Source organism: Schistocerca americana, chromosome 2 (genome assembly GCF_021461395.2).
Source record: "Schistocerca americana isolate TAMUIC-IGC-003095 chromosome 2, iqSchAmer2.1, whole genome shotgun sequence".
Lineage (NCBI taxonomy): Eukaryota > Metazoa > Arthropoda > Insecta > Orthoptera > Acrididae > Schistocerca > Schistocerca americana.
The window spans coordinates 869,708,199-869,717,522 of NC_060120.1; positions in this window are offsets into that span (position 1 = coordinate 869,708,199).

A 9,324-nucleotide genomic window follows, 5' to 3' on the forward strand; every position below is an offset into this window, starting at 1 on the left:
GCAGTGTAACATAACTGCATTCCTGAATTACAATATTGAATATTGTCAAGACGCGTGGTATAGTGTAAGTTAGTAATGCTGTCCATGTCCTGACGACACATACCGGAGATTTGCAGGGGTTGGACAAAAACATGTGAATACCGCAGAAATGCATGCTTGATGATAAATGCCGACGCTAGAGAAGACTGCAGATTGCTATGTTGTATTCGACCAGAAACGGCACCTGTGCAATGTCCTCAGCACGTTGCAAATGCCAGTCTCTGTTAGAAGGGTGTTCTGTGCAGTTGTGAATGCTTTATGCCGGAGCTAAGTGAGTTCTAACGTGGATAAATTGTTGCTGCTCCTATGGTGAGTGCTTCTGTAACCAAAACTGTGTGCCGGACCGAGACTCGAAGTCGGTAACTTAGTCTTTCGGGGACGAGTTCCCTACCACTAGCCTATCCAAGCATGAGTCACGACCCCTCCTCACAGCTCTACTTCCGCCATTACCTCGTCTCCTACCTTCCAAACTTCAAAGATCCCTGGTTCTAAGTTTCATATCAGGACACACTCAGCCGCAGAGTGAAATTTCATTCTGGAAACATCCCTCAGGCTGTGGCTAAGCCATGTCTCCGCAATACCCTTTCCTCCAGCAGGGCTATTCCCGCAAATTTCGCAGGAGAACTTCCGTGTAATTTGGAAGATGAGAGACGATGTACCGCTGGAAGTAAAGCTGTGAGGAAGGGTCGTAAGTCACGCTTACGTAGCACAGTGGCAGAGCACTTGGAAACGAAAAGCGAAGGTCCCGAGTTCGAGTCTCGGTCCAGCACAGGCTTTTAATCTGCCAGGAAGTTTCATAGAGGGTCTGTATTAATCCATTCATATTCGTCCCCCCCCCCCCCTCCCGCCCCTCCCCTGTATGCCAGGAGAGCTGTACAATGCTTAATATCGCTGCCATTATAGCCAACAACAGGCCAATCAGGCCAGACCAATTACAGTGTCATGCTCAGTCAACGGCATCATCCAAATGCAGTATGGAGGCGCGAGGGATCAGCACACCGCACTCCCAGCCGATGTCAGGTTAACAGACCTGGTGCCGCCACTGTTCGTTCAAGTAGCCCTCCAATTGGCTTCACGAGGTGACGTGCACTTCGTTCCAGTCCTTCCCCACCAGGGCAAAATCTCTGGCAATACTACGAACCGCACCCCGGTCTGGCACCATTTATTATTTATAATAAAGGTGGAAATTTAGTTGTTGCTCATGAAATAGTTGAAATAAGTAGCACATCTAGTAATCCAATGTTAATTAGTGGTATTAAGGGAAAGAAAGATGTATCAAAAATTATGTGGGGAGATGGATATAACGATTATCCTTCTTGTACAACAGTAGTACGTAATTGGCCTAATTATGATTCATGGATTATACCATTTGATAATAATGGTTCAGGAAAAAAGAATATGTGGAGTATACAGAATGAAGTAAGAGGACCAGTATTATTAAATAAAATATATTCACAAGGTATAGCTAGTCGGGCAGTTGATAATTCAGAAATTTTCTCATGGAATTACAAGCCACAAATAGGTATAATTAAAACAGCATGGCGTGCTCATGGTATTGGTTTAGCAGATGATACATATATGTTAGGTTCAATGAATAGACCTGCTTTTTCAACTGTAATGAAAAATGTAAATCCATCTGGTTTTGCAATGCAAGAAGAAAACGAAAAATTAAAACCAATATCTAATAATATACCGTTATTTGTGTATGACCAGTGTATTGAAAAAGGTCAGGAAATAGGTAAATTAAATTAAATTCATCAAGCACCTCAAATACCTAGTTTCAGTTTAGGTATTAATCCTGTATCAAATAATACTCCTGCAGAAGGAAATTCATTTGTAAATGCTAAAATGGCAATTCAGATGACAACTAGAACTACTATAGGCACTAACTATGAAACATATAATTCTCAAACACGTACATTAAGTCATACTGATGAAATGTGGATGACTTCTTCTACTAAATCATCTGTAGATGATTTTAGAGGTGTTTGTTTTGATTCTAATGCAATGTATAGTACTGATATATTACCTGGGTCTTCTGCACGTGTTTCTAGTAATTTAAATGTACCAAAAAATAAAGAAAAAAAAGGCAGGAATAGTGATCGTAGTAGATCACCTATTTTAGGTGAAAAGGATGTTGAGGATTTACGATAAAAGACTATGTATTATTTTTGTAACAGTTTATATTCAATAAACAAATTATACAAAGAAAATGGATTTATTTGTTTTTCTAATTTTATATCCTATGTAGTCCAATAATATTTACAAATCCTTTGTTCCCATACATCCCCTTTGAAATATTCAATATTAGAACATACAAATACAGGAGTTTTATCAAGAGTAAAATCTCCTTCAAACTTTATTTGAATATTAGTAGGATCACCACTAAAAATACATTTTAATTGTTCAAATGATCCTGGATCAAAATTGGGATCATCCATACATATTAATCGTTTATTAGCACATTCCATCAACCCAAACGTAAAATGTTTATTATTTTTATTACACCATCCTGTATTTATCATAGCACTTGCTATTACACGAGCAAATGTAGATTTAAAACTATTTGGTGGACCTATTAACTGAATACAAATTCTTTTTCCATTTGTTTTGTTAAATACATTGTACAATGTACAAATAAAATCATAAATAACATCCCAGTCACTACCAAATTGATATTCTAACAAATGTTTAATTATATCTAAAGATTGTTTTTCATTGATAGAATATGAATCAAATTGTTGTGCATATGCTTGAAAATACACTTATTTTGCATTCAAAAGATAATTATACAATTGCCATAAGGAAAAAGCACTTAGCATAATTTGAATATGTTTTACAACATTTGAAAAAATCTTATCATTTAAAGTACATAAAGAAATATTATTTCTCCAAAGTAATGTATTTTGTTAATTGGAACAGTAACATGATTTTCTACAATATTAACTAGTTCTGAAAATGTGTACTTTTTTTTGTAATTTGGTCTGGATTTAAATTGTCCAGATAAATTTGTGTACTGGTTATCAAATTCCGGGCTGCTTGAGTCACTTTCGAATTGGGATTCTCCAAATTCACATACATTTGAATTTCCCTTAATTTGGCTTTGTACCAAACATTGCGGGGTAATGTTTTGATTTTCTGTCCATTGTAAAATTGACAAATCATAAATACATTTTCCGGTTTGTCCAACCATGATGAAGAAACATATCCGTCTTGGTTTCTCAATGAAATACTTGAGGAGATTGATTTTTCCGTCGAAGTCATAAGGTTCGATGACCCTAGTAAATTCGGCCCTCCCAAAGATAGAAGTGATGCTGTTGTGGAAGATACATCTGCATGATCCGTTATGTCGTTTACAGTTGTGAATGAAGTGGATATGTCCTCTATTACTTTCTGCTTTTTCGAGGAAGAGAAAGACGAATTTTCCGTGTTTTGTATTTTGTGTGAATTTTCTATAAAAATTTCTAATGATTTTATAATTGTTTTTATATTGGTTTTGCCTGAAGACGTTATGTGACCAATTGCTTTCGAATTTGAACATATTGCAGAAATTAACGAAATGTTCTGGTTTTTGGAACGGTTCCACTTGTCTTGTATGCAATTCACTATTTTGAATAGTGACACTCGTATATTTTTTGATAAAGTGGTTATATAACCATACAAGGAATCTATACATTCTTGTTCTGATTGATATAATTTAACAATTTTAATTAGTAAAGTTATAATTTCTAAATATGGCACTGAATCAGTGCTGTCAGTGCTTTCAAGTTTCCTTTTTCTACCCCTTCTCTTAGGTGCTGAATTTGTATTGGTACTTTCTTCTTCTTCCTCTGCTTCAACAACTTCTAAATCTTTACCTGGGGTTTTAGGAGGTTCTTGGTCAGTAATGTCTTCAGTATCAGAATAGTCTGAAGAGGAAACAGTAGCACTAATTTTATTATTAGACATGATTTTAGATCCAAATAATTGGTTAATGTCTTTTTGATTTGGACGAAAATAATAAATGTCTTCCTTTCCTGTTTTCAGTAACCTAAACGTTTTAAAATTACACTTTAGTCTGTATTTGTGACACATCATGATAAATATATTTATCAACAAATTTTGTATGTATTCTTTCTCCAAATGTCGCTTTTAAACATACATTGCAAAACAGAATTGAGCTCATATGCAATATTGTTTCAAACATATTTGCAATATCTTTACACCTAATTTCCGTTGTCTGAAACACATAATGATCTTGACTTGGAGAATAAGTTGCGTAAATATAAGGTCTGCTGCCAACATATGCATGTACATTAGTTAAATCTTTAAGTGCTTCATTATCTTTCTTATTAACAATTTCATTAATATAGCATTCAGGACATAATGCTGATAATAATTGTGGTTTATAAACATTACTCTTATGTAAATTACAAAAAACATGTAATTTTCCAATATTACACACACGGTATATACAATTGACCAAAATAATTTCTGTAATTGGAAACTTATATTGATTTGGTCGTGACCATTTTACACAACATATATCTGGTATTATAGACAAATATCGCATAAAATGATCATATCTTCTAAATTTTTTTAATTTCCAGTCAAAAGACCATTGAAAATTGTTATCATTGGGATATATATCATAAGTTGTTTTTTCAATAACTTGCCGAATGCGTGAATTAAAAACACATTTAGGCCACGTTAATTCAAAAGAATATACATCAGATCGAGATGTAGTTCTATAATTCAATGGATTTATACTTCGTATATCATTTGTACATTTGAAAGAAATATGTTTCAAACGTTCTTTTATTTGTGAATCAGTGATATTTCTATTTGATTCTTCATCTGAGTGTGTAATAATATCATCAGATTCGTCTGAATCCCATTCTAACATTGCCCTTGCGTCTGATATAGATGGAAGAGAATCACTCGAATTGGTGTCCAAAGTTTCTACAGCTTCAAAGGATGGATTATGTGACATTTCTAGTAATAAAATTAATAAATAAGTTAAGTATAGTAATAAATACCTGTTAGTGCTGTTACATAACATAAAGACTACTTGCCAGAAGAGATGGAGATCAAATTACTCCGTGATAGTAGTACTGAACATCTGCCGTCTACTGCAGTCCTTTTATACCTACATCTGTTTGGATAGCCTTGACTGATCAATCGAGTGTGCCGAGTGTAAATTTCTTATCTAACTGGAGTCCTAGAATCTATAGAAGCGGAAAGCAGGAATGGAAACTCAAAGAAGTTCTTTCAGTATACAAAGAACGTAAGAGAGGTTATCAAAGTGAAAGCCTACTCATAAAAGATAAAAATCAAAATATGCTAACGCAGCTGGAAGGTATCCTAGAGAGACGGAAGAGTATTTCTTAGAAATGTTAAATTGCACTTATCCGCACATAACGTTCACTTACGCAATGTCTGAGAGTGACAGCATTATTAATGACGAATGTAGAATCACAGAACAGGAAGTTATCCACTCCATTCAAAAGCGCAAAAACAACAAGGCAGCAGGCGAGGACCAGATTTAAGCAGAGATGTTAAAAGAGGGCGGAAGCAAACTACACAAAGAAATTTATAAACTTATCACAATGACCTGGAAAACTGAAACACTGCCTGAAGATAAGAAAACTACAATAATTTGTCCCAAACACAATAAAGGAAACAGAATGGAATGTGGAAATTACATGCGAATCAGTTTGCTGAACATAACATACAAAATCCTGCAATGATCATTCTGGAAAAATTTAAACCTTATGCAGAAAACATTACTCAAGATCACCAGGCTGTGTTTCGAAAAAACCGTGCCACAACTGATAATTTGTTTACCATACGACAGATCTTTGAGAAATATTGGGACTTCACCAAAAGACATCCACTGTCTCTTCATTGACTTCCAGCGAGCCTACGATAGCATCCACAGAAGTAGCCTCTACAACACATTACGAGAATTTAGTATACACAGTAAAATCATTAGGATGATACAACTGGATGGCTCACCTGCAGTGAAGTTCAAAGGATCCATATCCCCCACCTTTCCAATTAAAACAGGCTTACGACAGGGAGACGCTCTTTCATGTATCTTGTTCAACCTTGCAATAGAGAAAGTGGTTCGGGAGAGTAATTTACATCTATACAAGGGTCTCCGATTCGAACACAGTGAAGTAAAACTCCTGGCTCATGCAGATGATGTAGTGTTGCTGAGTGAAACTGAAGAAGAACTGAAAGACATGTGCAGATCTCTCAGGCACAGTGCCAGCAAAATTGGGCTTTTGATTAACCAAGAGAAAACCGAATATATGGAAATAGGTAGAGTCACAAACCCAAACCCTTACTTTGAAATTGACCAACATTCTAAATTCAGAAAAATTCTCCAGTTTAAAAACCTTGGATCGCGTTTCAACAGTAAAAATATCATAACAATGGATATAAATGAAAGAATAGCCTCAGGGTCAAGACGTCTGTACTCACTAAGCAACCCACTCAAAAGTAAAGCTTTGTCAATCACCACAAAGATGAAGATATACAACACTATTATCCGCCTCATAGTACTGTACGGTTCAGATAGCTGGACGCTTACAAAAAATGAAATAGAAAAACTGAATGTTTTCGAAATAAAAGTAATGAGAATAATTTGAGGACCTGTGTTGGAGAATGGCATATGGATAATTCGAAAGAACAATGAAATTTATCAGTTAATGAAGCAACCCACTATCATCCAGAAATTAAAAAGTAGGAGACTGCAATGGAGTGGACATGTGGCCAGAATGGAAAACAACAGAATCACCAAGAAAGCATTTGAAGGAACTCTCCAGGCAACAAGACCATTGGGCCGACCTCGTACGAGATGCAAAAAGGACATAGAGAAGGACATCGCAGCATTAGGAATTTCCGCAGGGTGGAGAGAGGCTGCGAGAGATGGAAGGCGGTGGAAGCAGATCGTTGATGCAGAGCGTGGTCTACAGTGTCTGTGATCGCTCAGAAGAGAGAAAGAGTGTGTGTGTGAATTTCTAGAATCTTGAGTACAAGGGCAAAAAAACGTCTCCAGTACGCATAAATAGGAAAGCAAATGAAAATTAATCCAGTAGTGAAAACGTCGTAGGCTGGTATCGCTATTTAAAGATAAAAATAATTATCGTTGTTATTTGGCACTAAGCACCAACACTCCCAGTTGTCGGACTGTATGGCGAACGACATTCAGATTGGTGTTCCAGCCCTGCCTGGGGAACCTCCAAACACGTCTTCGCTGGTCAACGGGCCTCCATTCGAAGCGAAAGTCATCACTGGAGACAATCCTGCTACAGTCAATGAGATTTAGGGTCGAAGACGTGTCTGGACACGTCCCAGACAGTGGTGGGATGCCAACCTGATTGTCGCCCACCATACAGCTCAACAACTAGGATGATGGTCTGGGGAGCCATTTCTTTTCATAGCAAGACCTCTTTGGTTGACATCTGCCGAGTCTTACAGCACGCTTTTGTTGGCCTTCATGGCACGCCACCCTGGACTTACATTTCAGCAACATAATGCCCGCCCGCATACAGCGAGTGCTTCTAGTACTGAACTTCGTGCTTGTGAAACCCTACCGCGGCCAGAAAGATCACCGGATCTCTCCCCAACTGAGAACGTTAGGAGCCTTGTCGGCAGGGTCATCCAACCATCTCGGGATTTTGACAACATGACGTATCTATTGGACAGCATTTGGGACGATATCTCTCAGGAGACATCCAACAATTCTATCAACCAATCCCAAGCCGAATAACTGCTTGCATAAGAACCACAGGTGGACCATCACCTTATTGATTTCCTCGATTTGTGAAGCTCTCTCTCTTGAATAAATCGTCGAATTTTTCTGAAACTGAAATGATTTGTTTGCCTGTACACGTACGTCGTATTTACCGATTCGTCTCATACGGCTAATACCTTCGTTGTGTGTGCGTGTGTTTTTTGAGCGTATTTCCTCGAGCGAAAAAATTTAGATGTGTCCTTTTCTCTTCTCTTCGTCAAGAATATCCGCTATGGATTTCGCTTTTATAATTAATAAACTTCATTATCATTACTCGTTTCTCCCTCTTGTTACCATATTTTGTCATTACCTCACTTTCATTACTCAGGTGCCAAACTACCCAGCAGACAGGTGTCACAGCACGATGTTTACGCGATGACATGTACGCTAGAGGAAAATGACCATTTGTGACAGGCGAGACTCGGTACCGGTATAGAACGTCAGGGATACTGCACTAGAATAACTTCCCACGCGTAGTCGATTGAAACAACCGTCCGCGTAAAATTGTAAAAGAGGTTTAAGTGAATTCAGTGTGATGAGAGTCAAGGTGGCGCTCTTTCTGTAATTGTATAATTACGATTTTGTGAACTAAAATATACAATCCTTCAGCTGCAAAATGTTGTAATACATTTAGGGAAAACAATAGACGACAGTGGAGAAGACGTACAATCACAGGTTTGATTTTCAACAGTATAATGAGAACCAGCTTCCTTGGAATTTGCTGGTTCCTCTGATGTTCCTGGAATCAAACAGAAGATATTTCGACGAACGTGCATTTAAAGCCGTCTGTGATAAACTCAGCCATACAGTCGCTAAAAAAACCGGTGGCCAACACAGCTTAGTGGATACGAAATTCCTGAAATTCAATGAGTCGCGAGGATGAAAGTGAATGCTAGTCGGCGGTAGCGAGAGCCTTTCAACTGATATTTACGTAGTCTATGGTTGGGGTCTGCTTGTAGATCTGCTACAGGAAGACAAATAAATGAATCGGAAAAAATACTGGAATTGGGACCTAATTGTAAATGTGATGAAAACGAAATGGAGTTAGACGGAACTTTCAAGAAAGCGAACGGAAAGTATATAGCCTTAGGAAGTTGGCTGGACACAAAGAGGCAAGAGAAGATCGAGGCGACCGCCTATTAGAAGTCGGGTAGACGTCTTTAGAAGACATGCAGGAGCAATATGGACGAGTATAGCTGGAAATCGTTCGGTGCTAAGAAGTCTAAGAGGCAGTAATTTATATCAAACGCCTGGCGATGATGTTGTTGTTCATGATGATGATGATGATGATGAAACATGCATGTACTGAAACAAGTATGCTGTTTGCTATTACGACTGTTATTGTCATCACTACATGCGTAAGCGACATGCACGTTCTGAACAAAATTGAAAGAACTGTATGTGGCCCAGCTGGAAAACGACGTACGTACGATATCGTTGTGGCCTTCAAATAAGTTACGATTTTTTTCTGTCTGCTTGATCTACTCGACAATTAAGGATGT